Source organism: Conger conger, chromosome 18, assembly GCF_963514075.1.
Source record: "Conger conger chromosome 18, fConCon1.1, whole genome shotgun sequence".
NCBI classification, from domain to species: Eukaryota; Metazoa; Chordata; class Actinopteri; order Anguilliformes; family Congridae; genus Conger; species Conger conger.
Window position 1 is genome coordinate 15,845,233 of NC_083777.1, and position 19,777 is coordinate 15,865,009.

A 19,777-nucleotide genomic window follows, 5' to 3' on the forward strand; every position below is an offset into this window, starting at 1 on the left:
GACAGAACAGCGCACAAAGCACACATCTGAGCACGACCGCCATACGTCTGCACAACACAAGTCCCTCAACAAAGAGCAGCCCGGAGCCACAAATTATTAACTCATTATTTTCTATTTTTAAATCCAGCATTTGCCCTGGCACGCAATAGAAGTGAACACGGCTAAAGTCAGAAGTTACAAAGTGTGCCGTGACCCACTTGCAGCAAAGTTAGACACAGTGGCCTGTGGGCCACGATGTTCTGGTCCCGGGGGACTGGGGAAAAGGCGAACTTTCTGAAACCGCAACGGCCGGCCGCTTCCCGCTTTGTAACGAGCTCGGACGTAAAGCGGCCGTTCCCAGCAGGTTTTGTTTATGACGCCACGGATCCGCATTGCGCGCCGCCCTCCTCTTTCCCATCCGGGGTCATTAGAGCGGCTCGCTGGGAGTATTCGGGGATTCAGGGCAGACCTGACCCTTTGGGTGCAGTTAATTCCGTGCTGCTGGCAACAGAACACACCCTGTCAGCTGTGATCCAGGTGCGGGGAGATGGGGCAGCAGACAGCTAGGGAGCCGGGCTCGTAACTTAAAGGTTTAATTCTCAGCTGCAGCTGCACCCTTGAGTAGGGCACTTAACCTGAATTTCCTCAGTAAAATACCCCACTGTATAAAAGGATTGTATGTAAAACTAATCTGTGCAAGTCATCAGGATAACAGCATCTGCGGCATGCTGTAATGCGATGTCCAGGGATGGGATGACAACCATAAATCAGGGGAAGCTATTCCTGTATTTTTCACACTCGTGCCTTCATCACCACAGAGAAGACAGCACAGTTTTTTTTTATCATGCTGAAAGATTTAAGACCTGTGTATTAGAAACAGGCTCTTACCTTCACAGGAGTGTTCACATTGCTAAAGTGGGTTATGCAACAGACACAGGAAAGTACATTTTTCAGGGGGAGCCCATTTTGTTGACCATAAACCGGCGTCAGCCTGAGACTGTTATAAAGATTCTTAATCTTTGAAACCCCAAACATATTTCTGGCCTGTCAACAGTGACGTGTCCTTCAGACAGAACACATAACAGAGAAGCTTCAATTTCACCCTTCAGTTATAATGACCCTCCACACCACCGCTTCAGCTCAGACACCTATAGACTCTTTAAAGGAGTTTTTCCCCCCCTTTATACCCAGGGAAGAGCCTTTCTTTATTTTAGGAGATTATTTATCCGCTTGAACGGGTGGCTGCACAGCACCAGTGCTGATGAGAAGCAACGCAAACAGATGCACAGCCAATGATCTGCATAAATCTGATTAGCCAGGCGAGGGTTCCTCTGATGGGGAGAGAGACTGTTTCTCAGCCATCAAGATGAGCAACACGAGATGACAAATGAGCATGAATTCTAAAGATTATGTACTCACACACACACACACACACACACACACACACGCTCACTCACCCACACACATACATAGACCCACAGACATGTATGGTTACACACAAACATGCACACTCACACACGCAGACACACATACACACCTTTGCATACATGTGCACAGACACACACGCAGTTTGTAAAATTAAACTGTATGAGAAAGGTGTCTTAGGCAGGACATCTGTACACTAAACCAGCAGCCCAGAACAGCATCAGGCTGGCCCCTCCAGTGAATACCACAGGATGAAGATGAAATAATACTTGTGCTGTCTCAGATGTCAGAGGTAAAATAAGTTAACCATGTATTAATAACACTGTTCAAGAGAGGTAGCTTTATTGGTGGCTGGAGTCTCATGCTCCCTCTAGTGACAACATTGAGACTGCACGCAATACAACATCAACCATGAGCGCCATCAAGCCATTTCTCCTTACTGCTCCCAGTTATGATGTCTGATGTCTAATGATTTTTCAAAGCTGACAATTCCAAGGCAATAAGGTAAAAGACTATGAGCAGTTAAAGAGGGGTGTGCATTGTGAAATTTGAGTGCAGAGTGGGGCTGCATTTCAGCTGTTGTAAGCCAAAGGAAAAAGTAAGTGTGTTGTAAAAAGTATGATACAGCCAATAATAAATGCCCCTCCTAAGTCCCCTTTCAGCCAATCCCAGAACACAGTACTTAAACAGGTCATAAAAATGCACATAATGCATTTTTCTCAACCAAGTTTATTCTGCGAATGGGGCCAATGAAGTGCCCACAGCACACAACAGCAAGCGAGAAAGGGTTTGATACGAGTTCCTCTCAGAGGAAACCAATCCGGTTACAGAGAGACTTGGTGTGCTACTCAAGCCCTTCGACAGGGTCTGACAGGTATCCAGCAAACGGGCAGCGCACAGCTGTGAGGTCATGCAGAGGTCACAGGGAAAATAACACTGAACGGAGACCAAGTTGAAGCCAGAGCATAGACACTTCCCTCCATTATTACATCTCGAGTCTGAAAAGAGAAATCTCACATGCACTTTGATTGTGGGGGGGGGGGGGGGGGGGTAATCACAAACATTTTCAAGTGGCAGCAGATGTTTGTTTTAATTTACAAGTTGTTACAACCCACACACATACGTGCCTACACACACACACACGCACTCCCAGGTTATACAAGGTAACAAAGGCGTAAAAGCAGTCCATAAGTCACAGTCTATTAATTGCCAAGACTGAAGGTGGTCTTGGAATTACTGTTATGTTTACACTTGCTTGGATATGATTAAAAATGAAGGTAAACATATGCTCAGCCAGGCAAAGAACTAGAGGATTTGATTTTTGGCTGACATGAGCTTCTGTGTGCAGAGTAAATATTTTGAGAGGGGCAAGCAACTCTTTGACATTTCATTATTCAAAAATAAACTAAAACTACAAGCTAATCAAAGGAAATTTGCAGTTTATACCACGAGCAGATGGTATGACATTTTGAATAATGCCATAACTTTATAAATTAATTTGCATCGTTACTTGCACCATTAAGTGGATCCCAGCTGAATTGTAAACGCAAGAGCATAATTCCTCTTTCCTATCATCGCTGTGGAATCAGTATTAGAGTGCAAACTTTGGTGCAATGCTTGCCATAAACTTGGCACATTACCCTGGAGTGCAGTGATGGGAGCAGGAAGGCCACTTCAGCACCTTCCCCGCGTGTTTGTTTTGTTCGGGCTGAAGACTCGGGGGAAGTGAGGAAATGTCTGCCCCAGAGTCCAGTGGGCCTGCTCTGCTCCGACCAGTCTGGACCAGGAACATTAATGAGTCCCTAGGAACCAAACACTATCTGCCTTATCTATAGAAGGCCATGCCAGCAGGCAAAAAAATAAATGAAAGGCTTTCATTTTCTGCTTCAAATGGAGGATAAGGCGTTTTGTGAGGCAGGACAGAGCAGTTATATGTGTATTTAAAATAAAAACACCATATATATATATATATATATATATATATATAAATGTATTTAAAATCTAGTCAAGTCCAATAAATCTCCAGTTGTGGGCATATGTGTTGGAGTTTGTGGGTTTGAGATGTGTGCATGCATGTGAATGTGTGTGTGCGTGTACGTGTACGTGTACGTGTACGTGTACGTGTGTGTGTGTGCCTGGGTGTGGAGGGGGTGCGTGCGTGTGTGTTTGAATGCCTGCTTACGTGTGGCGTGTTATATTTGTTCAGTATATCACTCTTATCCAGTGGAGCAGCCTCTCTGTGCTGACCTTTATCGTTTCAGGAGCACGGTATCAGACAGCCCAGGAACGGGCTGTTCACTGGAGACGAATCCCTTATCTCACCCTGTAGCGGGTACTTGCTTTCTCACCCAAAATGTAAAAATAAAATAAAGAGCCTTATTCAGCTGTCTTATCCGTTTACTGAGCGGGGGGGGGGAGTTTAACACTCCCGAGTTCTCAAGCATCGCACGGGGTCTCGAGGCTGAAACGGGCGGCTGGAGATGAGAGGAGTGAGGAGAGGAGCGCGTGAAAAACCATGACCCGCGCATTCTCCTGAGGGAGCAGGAGGAGTGAGGAGAGAAACGGGCTAGAGAGGGAGACTGTAAAAAGCCCTGCACTTCACAAGCTGTAGGTAAAGAACCAGACGATTCATAAACCCGGCAACACCGTAAACGCATTACGGAAAACACGTCTAAAACCTTTTCAGCGTGTTGACACAGCACTGAAGGACACGTCAACACTAACAGTTACAGTTCAAGGTTATTTGTGAAAAGGCACATTTCTGAATCATTTTGGCACTGATCATCATATTAATTAGTAACAGCATCAGCAGGCACTCACATTGCAGATACAATAGATGGAGTTAATTCAGCAAAATACAAAATATGAATATGATAATGCACAAGAAAGAGCTTGCCTAGCCTGGAGCGACCTTTAGATCTTAATATTTAAATAATCCATGATTGAGCTTTAATTGGAGTCCTGCAGCACCATTAGCAAGGATCACACCAGCATGTCAAACCAACCAAAATTTGGGCCTGGAAGCCAACCCATACGGATATTCAGTGTAAAATACAATAATAATATTCTTTAATCACACAAAATTAAATCTGCTGTTTTGCCTGCAACTTAACCCACATCTATCCCATTATTCTTTTTCAAATCTTCAAAAACTGTGATTTGGAAGACAAGCCACTCGTGTCTACCTATTCAAACACACAAAGGCAGAATTACTATCAATAATTGTTTGTAAGATGACAGATGTTGTTTACATCAGAAGGGAAATACATCATAGTTTATATGGATTTCAGAAGGATTTCTCAGTGAGCTTCTGGTGAGATGTGGATTGGCTGAAGCATGACCTCACACAGTGCTGATTGGCAGAGAAAAGCGGATGGTATGTAACTGGAACTCTATGGATAGATGGGTGCACCATCATGCATAGTGACGGCAGTGCCAGTTCCATCTATGACAGGGCAATGGACAGCGTTTGGGATCGTTTGGGACAGTGTCAGGACACTGGATGGGACGGTAGTGGAGTGGTCGGTGTGACTGGCAGCGCATGTTACAAGAAGGCAGTGATGAGCCGTACCTTACCGGGAGCCCCGGATAACCATGCAAGTACTACCGACACAACTACACAAAAACCAGGCGAGCGCCATTTCAGGGCAGAAGATGAAGATTAAGTGGTCACACAGCCCAAAGACAAGGGACGCACTGAACTGTGAGGTAAAGTTGGTCTTTAACAGAGTGAGGAGGGCAGCCCACACACCCTACACACCATTATGTTCAATAAATAGTCAGACATTCACAGCCTGCGTCATGGCTCTTCAAAGCAATTCAGGAAGAATCCACAGACAAAGGTAAACTGACAAAACCAGACAACCCATAAACACAGGTTACCATTCTGCAAGGACTAAATGCAAATGGACAAAGTTAATTTGCTGTATACAAAAGGCATAGAAACACACACACAAACACAGGCCTTGAATCTGACGAGGAACCCCACATAATAGGCAATACTGACGGTGAAGGAGTCGGGGACCAATGATTCAGATTGACCTTGAGAGCTGAGCAGATAGTGAATATATGCAAGAGAACAGTGGCGCACAACGTAAGAGCAAAGAGCCGCGGTCATCTACATCAGTAATTACAGCAGTGCTGCAACTAAGCTTGGGAACATCGTGATTACATGGAAACTGTTCCACACAGGGACATAATGATGGAACAGTGGCAGTGGAATTCCAGATCGAGTATTTATTTATTCACGCATTTATTTATAAATTGAGAAAAAAATATATATCAATGAAAGACAGGACAATTAATAGTTATTGGTTAAAAAAAAATTAACGAATTAAAAGAACAATTGTTTAAACGCATCACAAGAAAACCCTGTACTATGGTATCCTTGTGTTTTGTTTACCGATTTCCATCAGAGTAACACCTTATTTGCAATGTTAGGTGAGTTTGAAAATGTACAACGGACACGACCAGTCTACAGACCAAGTTATGAGTCTACGCATCAAAATCATCAAGCACTTGTAGTGTAGTAGGAAGCGCCTACCTGAATAGCGGAATTGTTTAAATCGGGTTATATGCATGCGTAGCGTCTCTGCATTTGGCCAAGCGTGAACTTTTTTCTGTTAGGCTGTTCCAGTACGGTCATACTTTCCCACTGTATTTAGTAGAAGTTGACGTTACATCATGCCTACTACATAAACAGTCGCTACAGTAACATTAAAGTAAATACACGCCAAAGCAGTGTTATTTCATATCATTATCTTTTATTTTACTCATCAAACGGCAGGATTTGTATTGCCGCGTTTCCTCCCAACTCAAACCAAAACTGGCCATTTCGAATTAGGCCCCAGCAAGCTGCGCATGCACACTCGCTCCAAAAAGGACGCGTCCGCATGAATAGCGCTTGGATCCCTTATTGGACAATGTACAGTATCCTAATAGTCCTTTTGGGGCAGAGCTAAGAAAGTAAGAGCATTACTTTGAGTCTGCCTTGGACCAGCTGATTGGACCCATATATGGTGTTTTTATTTGAATTCCTTTTCTATTTATTGGTTTGTTTGTTTTGCTTTTGGTTATTAATGCAGTCAGTATTTTTTGCACTTTTATTATTATTGCTCTCCCACGAGTAACAATAAACAAGGGTGCTACTGCATCAACACCATCAGACTTTATAGTATTTTATTCAGGATCTGGTACGGGCGTGACACTGAGATGAAGGCAAATGTCCACTTATTTCCAGTAGTCCATGCTAGCACTGAAGTAAAGAAATATGCAGGCACATTCATTCAAACATTAAAACATTATTATTAAAACGGCGTGTATAGCCTGCTTCACTGCAGTGGTTCAGTGCTCTGAAAACCTTAGCCTAGTAAAGCTCCAAAGCAGCATTAACCTTAGGTGTGAAAAGGGTCTTTTGATCTTGAATAAGTTCTATTTGAAATGTTTAATTTGCTGAATCAAGAGTCTTTCTTTTCCGTTCACTTTCAATTAACTTCTGTTTTTGATACACGCATCCGTGCATGAAATGTATGTTCCAAGAACCTAATCACCAGATTCATCTGTTCTTAGTTTTTTTTTTTGAAGAGAAGTTGCAGGGGGAGGGTTGCCATTATGGAGCAATGGCAGGTGTTGCATCTTCACAGGGAAAGAGAGAGTGAGAAAGAGGGAAAGGGAGGGAGAGAGATGGATGGCTCTGCAGTAGCCCTGGGAAGGGCTCACAAGTTTTCAGGACCAAAAGTCTTCAGGACCACGGCCATTCTTCCCTTTAGTTCTGCAAATATGCTTGCTGATTTTATGGATATTCACATTATTATCCCTGTCTAATTTTATTATTACCCTTTTGATTTTACCCCTTTAATTTGATGTTAATTGGACTGAAAAGGGAGAGAGGGTAGAAGACAGGGCGTGAGAAAGAGGCAAAGCAATAGGTGTGTATTTTTCTTTATTCCCAATTCAACTTTGGATAAGTTTGCATTTTATGCTCATATTCAGAATCTAACAGAAAAAAATGGTACCATAGGGATGACTAGCCTATTTTCAGCTGGGTTCAAGATTTGATCATCTTTTCCCTTCCCTGGTTGGGCTAATAGGAAGGGCTATGGTCTGCCAAAGGGTATAGCTGAAGAGGGTATAGGTGAAAAAAGGTAATGGGAGGGAGAAAAAAGAAGGGGTGGATAGCCAAGAAGCTTGTATTTGAGCATCTACTTTTGCTTATTGTCCAGCAAATGATTCTGGGAATGCAGAGACGGTCAAGATTGCATAAGTATAGGATGCCATGTTCTATGCGAGACAGAGAGAACACTGGTACTAGAAAGGACCATGGTGATTAAGGCCTGTCACCCCTGTATTAGTGCACAATAATCACCCCACCCCCAGGAAATGCATAACTACTCTAAGCAAACAACTAAACCTACATCCTCACCATTTCCACATCAAACACCTGCATCCAATATATCACCGCCATGGAGTTTGTGTCTTTTTGCCACTGTTTTATTCTTTTTAGTCCTCTTTTTCTCTCTTGTAACCAAGAATATCTATCTGCTTCTTTTATCGCTGCTGTTCTAAATCTAACAAATTGCTGGAATGAGCAGCTGTTGCATTATTGAATGGTCATTTTTCATTGGTGGCTGGCAGTCCACTCTGCTAGCCTGGAACAGGAACCCCGGTACTCAACCTGATTCTGGCACAAACTGCTATGACTTGGATCGCAGCTTGTAGGTGCAAGTGAGAGCAATTATAATGGCTTGTAAACACCTGGCATACAAAAAGAACCGTGGTGTTGGCGTTAAGCCAGTGTATAATTTCAGAACACACGCTGCGAATTTCCACAATGATCTGGGCTACGGGGAAGCAGAATTGCTACTTCTGCTACTGGGAATAAATGGAGACTAAACATCGCCCTGTGTTCTCTGCTCTCAAAGAGCTTCGTTCGTGTGCCATGAGCTGACGGTATTGATGAACACTTTTTGGCCTGATACGTGCCTTTGCTCACAGTGCAGGATTCCTCGTAAAGTGTTCCTGTCTCTACTTTAACCAGCCAATCACGTGGCAGCAGCTAAATGCATAAAAGCATCTCAAAGAGCTTCGTTCGTGTGCCATGAGGTGACGGTATTGATGAACACTTTTTGGCCTGATATGTGCCTTTGCTCACAGAGCAGGATTCCTCGTAAAGTGTTCCTGTCTCTACTTTAACCCCCCTATTGAGCCATGGAGGCCAGCAAACGCCTTCTGTCAATAACAACCTTGTATGAAAGAGCACACGGTGAGCTCAGACACTTTATCAAAAGGAAACTTTCAATGCCGCGTCTGAAGGTTATATAGCGAGTGTCTAAATTATCCGCTATCCGAGCACTGCTGAAGCCGTCAGCAGTTTTATTCCTTAAGTTCTTTGCAAAAGTGAGAATAATATTGCAAGTCTGAGAACACATTTGCAATTGTCTAGTGCTGAAGTTGTCAGGCAACTCAAAAATGCCATACCTCACACATAAAACTCAACATAACAGTGCAGGCCTCATACAAATCAACAAGAGCATTTATTGTTTATGGGCATAAAGCTTCTCTATGTCCACACTGATTTATCTGGCTTTTTCTTGCACTCACAGTGAAAAAACCGAATAACGAAATAAAAATGGAATAAATACATAAAATTATATCGAGAAACACTTTTCAACTATGCGGTTTGATCTTCAGGCCAAACAAAAACTAAATGTATAAGAAGACTGGACTAGAATGTATTCAATAGTCCCGTCTCGATTTGCCAATACTGTTCCATAACTAATTCCCACAGTCCTCTGAGCATTATATGGTTATTTATTGGCAAGCTTGGATATAGAAGATTTCATGTCTTCAGGGTGCCAGCTTATTGCTGGGTCTGGCCATGAGTCCTCTATTCTCTGTGTGTTTCCCCACCAATCTCATCGGGCCAAGTTTCCATTCTGTACACTTCTGCATTCTTCTACAGATATTTATATAGCATGTGGTAGCATGCTAAATCAGGATTGAAGTACTAACCAAATGTTTAGCATGGAACAAAGGCAAGATTTGGGCATAATTTCTGATGTTCAAAAGCCATTAGTCCCTTCAGGGTAGGATCATAAATAAGGACATTTTATTTTGAATACAAGATAAAGGTCATAACTAAAGATAAAATGAATCATTCTTTCTCTGGACTGCTATGTGCTCATCACACAATAATGACTTAAAAACCATGCATACACAGACCCCACACACCCACCCACACACACACATACATTTCTACCACTATATTAGGTTGACCTGTACACCAGCTTGTTAATACAAATATTTAATCAGCCAATCATGTGGCAGCAGCTAAATGCATAAAAGCATGCAGACGTGGTCATGAGGTTCAGCTGTTTTTCAGACCAAATGTCAGAATGGGGAAAAATGTGATGAAGTGACTTTGACCATGGAATGATTGTTAGTGCTAGACAGGGTGGTTTGAGTATCTCAGAAACAGCTCATCTCCTGGTATTTTCAAGCACAAGAGTCTCTAAAGTTTGCAGAGAATCCTGCAAAAAATGAAAAACATCCAGCGAGCAGCAGTTCTGCAGGCAGAAATGTGTCATTAATTTGAGAGGTCAGAGGAGAATGGCCAGGGAAGGTGATGGTAACGCAAATAACCACGTATTACAACAGTGGTATGCAGAAGAGAATCTCTGAACACACAACATGTCAAACCTTTAAGTGGATAGGCTACAGCAGCAGTAAATCAATAAGTCTGAAAAATAAGCCTAATAAAGTATTCACTGAGTGGACATATATACATGCACACACATCCACACACAAATCGCACAGACTCACGGGCACACTCTCATACATACATTGATATTATTATTTTTTATTTATAAATACTGTATGAATATTTTTAGGCCTTTGCAGCAGATTTTAAATGATGAAAAAACATTTCTCAAGTGCTTGATTGTTCTCAGCAGTGTGCATCTCTCAAGGCCATCTGTGAAAAGAACACAAACTTACAAAAATCATCACAAATTATATTTCTCTTCGGTTCACGAATGCAAAAACAGTGCAAATGTAAACACAGAGTTCCAGACATTCAGCCCTGACCTTGTTCTCTCCCATATAAACAGGACTAATGATACATTAGCTTTGTTAACAGTTCAGTTCCTGCGTCCTTCCACTTTTAGACACAACTTGACATAGCAGTAACACAGCACTACTGATTAGTGGACTATCAGCATGTTATGTTAGCTTGCAAAGGTGATCATGGAAACAGTGCCCCTTTCTCAAGATGTTTTCACAATATAACGGAAACTGAGACAAAGTTGAAATGCAAAAACTCAAGTGTAGGGACGTTTCTCATTTTTCAATGAAAATAGGGCCTCACTGAGGATAATGTTAAGGTGAGAATGGCATTGGTGTCACTGCCATTCAAATGCACTACAACACCCAAAGTGCAACAGCACTTCAGAAATCCCGTTCCGTCAGGATGCTTCCTCTGCAGACACATCTGAGCAAGCGACAGCGCGAAGCAATAACAGCCAATCAACCATCTCATATGTCTGTGTGACAGCCAGGAAGCTGGCGTCTTCTTTCCATCAATGACCTGAGCTGCCTGAGCCACACACAGAGAAGGCCTGAAAATTCAACTAAAGTTTACCTGTGATTTGTAGAAATGTTTATATGCTGCCTGAACTCAATTCATCAATATCGGAAGCCTGATCAGGAGACCTTACAAACAAACAAACACATAAACAGTGCTATAGTCACATTTAAACTGTCCGGTTGGTGACTTTATGATACTATGAGCACGACCAGGTTGACACTCGGTCAACACTTGGTACACTTGGTAAAAAGGCAAATTACAATGATTACAGATCACAGCTAGCATATTGAAGTACATATGTACATACTGTATATATTGCCTATCTACTCACTGAACAATTTATGAGGTAGGTAGGTCTAATAAATACCTAATAAACTGCTCAGTGAGTGCATAACAGAATCTGGATTGTTGATTCAGAGTAGAAGTCTTGAAAACCCAGGTCCAGCAGTCTTGGGTCTTGACCTTCCTGGCTTAAGCTCCTGAATCTCTTCAAGGCCTGTTCACTGATCTCTTCAAAGCACCAGGAGGGGGTGTAGAACTGGTTCAGTGGAGACATTTAGCGGAGTGCTTTCTCCTGGACGATGCCAAAATCTTTCAGGCCACAAAGGCAAGGGCTTCAACAGCTAGGCCTCAGCTTAATCACACAGTTTATCCAATGATAGCAACGACCAACTGTTAGCAGGAAATGCTACCAGGTGTCTCTCTTGGAGCCTGTGTGTGTGTGTGTGTGTGTCTCTTTGGTCATGAGAAGTTATTTCCCTCTACAATATCTAATCAATCTCAAGCTTTGCAATGTCACTCTGTGCTAATATGCAGCAGTGTTGAGCAGTCCAGACAGTCCGAACATGCCTGAGAGTGACATTATCCCTGCCGAGCCCCGTGCTCTGGGGGAGCTGTGAGCAGGTTAAAGGCAGTGCAGGGCTGGGTCACGTCCTTGGTGAGCTGGGGGCCCCAGCAGAGAAGGTTCAGATCAGGGGGGGGGGCTTGCTTCAGGCCTTGAGCTCCCCTGGGGCTGAACTGGGCCGGACCCTGGGAGATAAGACACTTTCAACTGTTGGGAACAAGAAGTCCTACGTCTCCTGACTTTGCTCTGCTCCACTGACGTCTGAAGGAGAGATAGCAGATAATTTCTTTCCATCGTTAATCACTGTAGTCATAGCCAACCCATCTCACCACGCCACATGCATTTAGTTACATTCCAGGCACAAAGAATGTCTCTCTTTTCTTTTTTTGGTGGGTGTGAAGGGGGGGGGGGGTGTTGTTGAAGATAAATTTGTCTTGTGCTGGTCCCTTGCAGGTGTGGCTAACACCCTTGCCAAAAGAGGAGTATCCTCTGAGAACAGCTACTTTCTTTCCCAAACATCTTCAAGGTCTCCAGCGGGAATAAATTCTCTCGGGGGAGTTTGAGTCCGGAGGAGATCACCCCACCACTGACGAGGTACGGCCTGATGGGTTCCTTCAGATATCTTTTCCATTATTAAATATTCCTGAAATATTCTGTCTTTTTTGTTTATGAATGTTATTAAAGGTGTTTTATGCTGCTAAGGCTTTATTTGAGGGCTTGTTTTGCTCATTGTGCTGTAAATTAATTTGACATTTTTCTTACTGAAGATGCTTTCATGTCCTGGTGTCACATAGATCTTGTTCAAACCCGAGAAATATGCTTTCATTTCTTTTCATATTTATATTGTTAAACAGCTATGGTATTGACAGACAAAAAATATCCAGGGAAACTTACTTTATCAAGATGTTCATATATTGCTAATTTATTTAGCAGGATATTTACTGTGATTAATGATTCAGGTCAAGCAATTCTCTCTCAGGAAACTTTTGTAAGTGTGAGCTCAGATTCCTGACCAGTACTGCTGTTACTCTACAGCACTGAAAGAGGAAAGGGTTTCTAAACCAGACTGTGACTGTGCTGCTTACTCTGTTATGGTGATGCTGTGCCCCTCTGTCCTGTTCTCTCCTCCAGGTCCGGGCAGCGTGGCAGCACCAGCAGCGGACGCCAGGACTCGCTGTTCCTTTTTCCTATGCATATACCTCTTTGAGAGCTAGCTTTAAAGAGGCATGGCGTATGGGAAAATGGGGCTGTAGAGGTAATCTGCTGGGCTACTCTCCACCCTCATCTGCCGTCCCAGGACACTGCTCAACAGGGAACCACCACCCCCACCCAAACCTGCAGCAGGCTCCACCCGACGCCAGACGCCGTGGAGCTCCATCTTTCTCTGACTCCCTGAAGCTCCATCTTTCTCTGCCTCCCTGAAGCTCCATCTTTCTCTGACTCCCCTGAAGCTCCATCTTTCTCTGACTCCCCTGAAGCTCCATCTTTCTCTGACTCCCCTGGAGCTGCATCTTTCTCTGACTCCCCTGAAGCTCCATCTTTCTCTGACTCCCTGAAGCTCCATCTTTCTCTGACTCCTCACTGCCAGAACCTTGGCTCTGGTTCAGTGTCCATGTTACTCCTTTCATTTGTCATTGCAATATTCAGCACTTGGCTTAAAATATTATATTTGTCTTGTTTTCTGCTTGCTTGCTTTGTCATGATGAATTAAGGCTAAGGACAGAGAAAACAAATTTCATTGTTTAATAAAACCAGCTGTGCACCAGATACTGTTTGCCGTTTTTCATCTATTTCTGTAATCAGTACAACCTACTTGATTTATTCACTTTACCTGAGTACATTGCATCTCCAATAAAGTTGTTCTGTACAGTACATACAATGTCAGTGCATTTCATTATTTCTAAACATGTCAAACAAGTGTCTTGATTGTGTTTTTTTATATATGAGTCCTACATCGGTATATTTTTTAACTCAAATGCACATTTAATTGCAACATAAATGAAAAACTGTTGACATCCATTGATACTTGGTATTAATGGATTAATAATCCATTAATCCAATAATAATACATTTTTTTCAAGCAATTACCAAATCAATGATTTGATGACACTGAATTATAGGATATAATTTAAAAGTGTTTCTGGAAGTATTCACACTCAAACCAATTATCACTTGTAAAAAAATACTAAACAGGTCTAAATAAAAAGGTGTGATAAGCCAACCTGAATAAACAGGTGGTTATTATATATTCTATATTTCTGGACTTTTTGAGCCTGCTACTTTAGTTTAGACGTGATATTCACTATCAATATCACAAATTCAATTCAGGGTGATAATATGCTTCAGTTGGCAACTTTTTAAACTAATAAACCACTTTAAACAAATTATTTCAACATTTACAAAGTGTGTGTGTGTGGGGGGCATACCTGATGGTTACAACCCACGACTTTCCTCTTAGCGTTTAAGAATACAACATAAAGCACAGGCTATTCTAACTCAAGATTTATATTACAGTGGGTTTACTTTATGTCAGCGCCAAAAGTATTCATTTTTATTTTTATTTTATTAGTCTCAGCCAGCTCCGTCTACTGCAAATGTCTCATAACTCAAAAGCCAAGTTGGTTAAAACCCCCCATGTGAATAAACCTTATTTTTGATAACTGCATTCTCTGAAAATGATATGTAGGTTATATCTCCCTTGCCGGCAGAACATTCACACGAATGATTAGCCTTTTCATGTATGCTATTGGCTCTGGCTCATCTCTGCCAGGCTCCGATCTGTCTGCAGCTGTTCACTCCTGCTCCTGAGGTTACCCCTCTAACAGGGCTGTTAACACCCTCCTGCACTCAGAACAGTCCCGCATCCTCACGCCCTAACGTGTGCGTTAACTCGCCGTTAACCGTCACCGGGAGGGGACCTATGGAAGTAAGACCTTTTCAGGTTCACCCTCAATTAAATGAATGAATCATTCAAACATTGTGTGTGTGAGAGCAAGAAAGAGAGAGAGAGAGAGAGAGAGAGAGAAGAAAGAGAGTTTTTTTGGAAGGGGGGGGGGGGGGTGGTATAATTACTGGAGAAACAGAGGTGAAGTACCCTGCTTTAGGGTAGAGAAACTTACCGCAGTTTGGATCTGATTACCCTGGGAGTACTCAGTGGAGTGTTGTAAGTGCCTCTCCAAACAGCTGCAAAGATAAATTATGCATGAATTTTCCTACTTAGACAATATTTATATCACTATCGCCAGCTGGTTTGTCTTATCATGTTGATATTTAATGCATCCACCCGATTTTTCATTAAATTCATTGTTTGTATTTGTCATCACACAGAAATACTTACATATGTAAAAAAAAAAAAAAAAAAAAAAAAAAACTTCTGTGGTAAATACAAATGCTAGCTGCGATCCATAATAGAACAGTCTAAAATGCGCTTGGCTAATTATGAAGAGGGCTTAGCACCTCCAGGTGGCTGTTCTCGTGTCTGCTCAGCCTGTGTTTTGACTGGAAGGAGAAAGCTGTGGTTTCCAGGTGTTGCAGATGTTATTTCTCATCATTGCATCATTTCCCTTGAAAATTTGACCTCAACAATGCAGCAGATTGCTTAATTTTTCATACCAGTCTTGCAATCATGTCACAGCAATGTCAAACAGTCAGAAGTCAGTCTGATCCAAAATTATTAGAATGTGATGAAGTTCATTGAAATGAGGGCTTTTGATTTTAGAAAGGAAAATGACAAAGTTTTACAGATGCTCTAGAGTCTGCACAGCAGTCCAGTCTCCTTCAGAACATGTCTATCCTGTCCCTCTTGGACCTACTCTGCAGCTCTGATAACTGCACTATTCTCACCCAATACACAGGCTAATCCCTCTCTCTGCTATTTTCAAAGGTTACCACAACAGAAAACAATGTATTACTTGACTATGCTAATATTATTATTAAGTATTACAAATTATTACCAGAATACATTTTTTCATGATACCATCATTGTGCATTTCAAAGAAACGAATGACAACGACAACTAAAAAAATAGTGGTAATATAACAGCCTTTATGCCTCTGTAGAATTCGAGCACGTGAGCCATTATTTTTTTACTTAATTTTGGAAAGATACCAGACAGAGTGACATATTCACTAAATAATTTTCTGAGACTTTGTGTTTAAGAATTCTGAGGCCCCATATTCCGGCTCACACGGGTGTGCAAATAACTATGAAGTTAGGCTCTCTTGAACTTAAGAGACTTAAGTTAGCCTACATATCTTTTGACAAGACGGTACCTTGGAAATGGATCGTGGCTAAACGAATTAGATTTGCAATCGATCGGTGCTGTCACTACATTACGTTGGAATCATAAGAAAAATACAGCCTTGATTTAAAATTTAGCAATACTTTAATCATAGGCCTACTCGATGCCTGTGGCTGAACAACTTTCAGGAGCGGCAAAATACTATTTTTCACAGACTCTGTGGCGCCGAGCTCGCGCGATTACCCACCATGTGCGAACACTTCAGTTGAGACGCAATTAGGCTCAATGAATCTCAGTGATGGTCTGCTTATCTTCGCTTTGATGCCTCTTTGCACATGCAAATGTATTGCAAGGTGTAGGGGCCGGGAAGGCAGAACTGGATGTTCCCTGAAACCTTCTGGCAGAGATTCGTACATGAGTCAGGAGACAGACATCTGGTGTGCCTATGTGACAAACTTCAGATGATGTATTAATCTCGTCACATTCGAACAGAAGTTAACCCATGACCGTACAATGCGATAAAAAGCCCGGTCTACTGATTCAGTCTTAAGCGTTTATCTAAGTGTTGGTTAAATAGTTAGTCATTGGCTTGCACGTTGTATTAATAACAATTTGTAGGTCATGGTTGATTTAAGAAGAAACATTTCTACTGGTTTCTACGGCCTTCAACGTCAGAATACACGAAAATGTTGGTCCTATAGATATGGGCAGGCATATTGTGATGGTAATGCAAGGTAATGCAAACCAGGTTAATACAGGGATCAGCTCATTCACTCTTGAAAATTAAATAACGATAACACCAGCCACTGGTAAAGTCAATCTCGTTTTATTTTTTCATTGGGAAAAATAATATTTTCTTAGAATTATGACACATAAATATTATTTATATAAACATATATACAATTATATCTCTAAGCAATCAAAATTTACTTGCCATTAGTGCTTTTTAATATTTTTCTGATATTTACAGAAATAAATCTATAATCTCTAGCCCAAACCTTTAGGCCATCATTCAATAATATCCAGTTGTCAAAGTATTGTCCTACTGAGAATAAAATATTCGCAGTTCACATGTGTGTATAATAATGGGACTGGAGCAGCAGTGGGTGAATGAGCGGTGAGGGGACCATCTGCTGCACGGGAATCTGGTGGATCAGTGGTGGGTAGGCCGCGCTTGCAACGCGCTGTCCAACGTAGCCGTGGTGCTGAAGAGAAGCGGCGGCCGGAAAGGCCGACTGGCAGAGCAGCGCTGGGGCGAAGTACTCCGCACGCGAGTCCTGAACCTCGCGCTTCAGCTTCATCCTTCGGTTCTGAAACCAAGTTTTCACCTGATGGAAAAAAATGCACACGATTCAATTAGTGATTAACATAATGTTTTCGCATTATCAATATATTTGAAATGTCACCGTACAGTAAATGTTTACTGTAGATTGAAATCTTCTGATAAAGGAAATTAAATTGAGATATTATCACGTTTACCAATAGAATATTGGCCTTACCTGAGTTTCAGAGAGATGCAGCCTTTCCGCCATCTTCCTCCTCTGGGTTGCACCAAGATATTTGTGCTTGTTGAAAGTTTTTTCCAGTCTGTAGATCTGATCAGAGGTGAACTTTGTTCTCATTCTGCGGTGTGCGGAAGTTTCTCCTTCGCTGTCATCTCCCACTTCACTTTCGGAGCCCGATGTATACCCGCAACTGTCTGAAACACATCAATATTGTTAGTCTACGAGGAATAGTGTTTACAGTCACCATCACCAACGTTGCAGACAGCAACGCTTACCATTCCAATAAAAATGATACTTACTGGTTGGGGAAGCTGGAGTATACACGTTGCTTGTCTCTTTCAAATCTTCCTCAATGACAACTGGTATTTTCTGTCTGGTCTTAGGCTCCACGGAAACTTCCTTGTAGAAAGTTGGTGCTCGAGGCTGAACTACACAAGGAACGTGGGGTTTTAAAAATCCAATTGCAGCGTCTGTTGCTCTCTCGAGACTCGCCGTGGTACTGGAACTATGAAAGCTCTGAGAAAGCCATTCCACCGAGTAGTTTTTTGCCATGTTGTTATCCGGAGAGACTGTCGAGTTGTGTGAGCCGTAGGAGTCTGTTGTGAAGTAGAGGGACAGGCCCGTCGCCCTATAAAGCAGTTGGCCTGACTGTATTTGCATATGCAAAGAGATCTCAGCGGAACGATAAATGCTTAATAGTTGTTGTAATTGAAGTTAATAGATGTCGCAATTGTGATTTTCACACATCCAGTAAACGTGTTAAATCCAGGCGCCACGATGTCTGTGAGAATCGAAAAAACGTCTGGACAGCTCCCAACAGGGAGATCTCCTTTACATAAACAGAGGCGATTCGTTCAATATGGAAAACTGCTTTGGCGATGTTTTTTTAAAATTTACTGATCAATATATTCGATACACCTAGCCACTGAAATAGATTTTTGAGATTAAACAGTGAACAGATCTTAAATACATGGCTAAATAACTGTTGGGCAGGGATAGTTATCACAGTTAATGCATTGTTCAAGTTTTAAATAAATACATATTTTATCCGAAAAAGTATTACAAAAACAATTAATCTTGCCATGGTCGGAAATTATGGTCGGCACGGAAATTATATTGATTATTCCAATGGAAACGTAGGTTTACATTTTCGGGTACAAGCTTGGACCATGGGGAGGTAGCTCTGTTTTTGCAGCTATTTTTTAGATTGATAACAGATTGTTCAATAAAACCCATGGTAGCAGCATGTCTCCAGAATGCCTCAGTGTTTTGTTCAAAGTGCGTCTTAATCTCCTGCAGCGGTTCACAGAGTCACTGATTGTGTTTGACAGTTGGCGACAAACTCTGAGCTGATTGACTTGTGGTGAATCTACGACCCTATTGTTCCCCTTGCCACTGAAAAAATGGAGATGATTGACTTGGGCAAGCACCTGTGAGAAAGTGAGAGATTTCCTTTTGATCTTAATTGACAAGAGAATCTGAATTGGTGTCTGCCAGACCACTGGCGCCAGGTCTATGGGCCTCTGGGGTAGAATCCATCTCCGCCAATCTTTTATTTTATCACCGAATAAAACCGAAATTACCTTGGTGAAGTCTGTGAAATGTTATACTCGCATATGTGTGAGGACATTTTAAACCAGTTTTGCATTAAAACAACGCATCCTATTTGGCAAACATATGGTAAAGCACAGTTTGGTAAACTAAACCGCTCATGTTATTCGCATGGTTCAACAATCACAGAATATATGCAGTGAGTTGAGATACTGATAAATGTTGAATGTGAGCTAGTATGCCTTCACGGTTTATTATTTACAGTGCATTCACGAGTACAGGGGCTCTTGATTCGCCTGCGCAGATAAAACAGTGAGTTTCATTGAAATTGAAATCTTATCTTTCCGTTATACAGTCGGTTAATAACAGTACCATTGATCCGTTGAAATCGCCATTGCAAAAATCTTAATGAGTGTTTATTTTATTCTTATTTTATCATTGAGAGGACAGTCGTTTGTGTCGAATGTTGACGCTGTGGGCGATAGGGAGTGAACTTTAGCCCTAGGTAAAGTCGTACTGTGTCCACAGGAACCAGACTTTCTGGAGCCGGTCTTGCCAGCCTGTGTGGTAACTGTAAACTCAGCAGAGCTTGGCTTAATTAGTACTAATTGTTGACCATGATCTCTTCGTTAGGCAACCTTTGAAGTTCC

General features: G+C 42.0%; 1 long non-coding RNA gene across 1 annotated transcript; it reads left to right on the top strand.

Moving 5' to 3' along the window:
• Positions 1–12,288: 12,288 nt before the first annotated feature.
• LOC133117868 (uncharacterized) lies at positions 12,289–13,710 on the top strand. Its single transcript, XR_009706326.1, has 2 exons — positions 12,289–12,425; positions 12,963–13,710. It is a non-coding gene; the product is annotated as an uncharacterized LOC133117868 (long non-coding RNA).
• Positions 13,711–19,777: the final 6,067 nt, after the last annotated feature.